We start from the raw sequence: 783 nt of genomic DNA on the forward strand, positions 1-783 counted from the left end.
CTCATTGTTGCAGCCATGCTACTAACCCATCTCCTTGAGAGTCTTCCTCTTTCTTTGTTGTTCTTTTGCTTTACCCAACACGATGTCCTCTGTTAGGTGGAGAAAAGTGATCTTTTACAAAATCAATTCAACAAGCAGATGTTCTATTCAGCAGAACTGAAGGATTTCTGATAGGCCTCCAATATTTTTGCTTTCCTCTTCTTGCCAGCTATTTTACTAATCCATGAAGTTAAACACAAAGTAATTGTCTTGAAGGTGTAGAGAGGATAGGACTTCATTAGGCAGAAGAGAGATGCAAATCAATTTTTTTTAAATGAGATATCACCTCACTCCAACATTGATAGCAAAATTAAAAACAGGCAAACAAGCAAAAACTCAGACAATAACAAATGCTAGAAAGGGTTCAGACACTAACCCTCATCTGCTGCTGGTCTTATGGGACAGAGTAGAACAGACCCTATGGGTTTCTGAGACTGTTACTGTTTACAGGGATAGAAAGCCTCATCTCTTTTTTGTGGAGCAGCTAGTGGTTTCCAACTGCTGACCTTCTGGTTATCAGACCAACACATAATCAATAAGCCATCAGGGCTCCATTAAGAGGTGCAATGGGTACACACTGGGGCGTTAAGTGCAATGTCAGCGCTTGGAAACCGCTAACCACTCAGTAGTAGAACACTGCGGCTTTCAATTCCATAAAGGCTTAACACTCTGAAACCCACAGGGGCTGTCTGACCCTATGCTATGGTGTCACTATGGGTCAGAATTGGTAGTGAGGGTTTCCCC

The sequence above is a fragment of the Echinops telfairi genome, unplaced genomic scaffold (assembly GCF_000313985.2).
Source record: "Echinops telfairi isolate 266 unplaced genomic scaffold, ASM31398v2 ScPeMD7_3533;HRSCAF=4204_0, whole genome shotgun sequence".
NCBI classification, from domain to species: domain Eukaryota; kingdom Metazoa; phylum Chordata; class Mammalia; order Afrosoricida; family Tenrecidae; genus Echinops; species Echinops telfairi.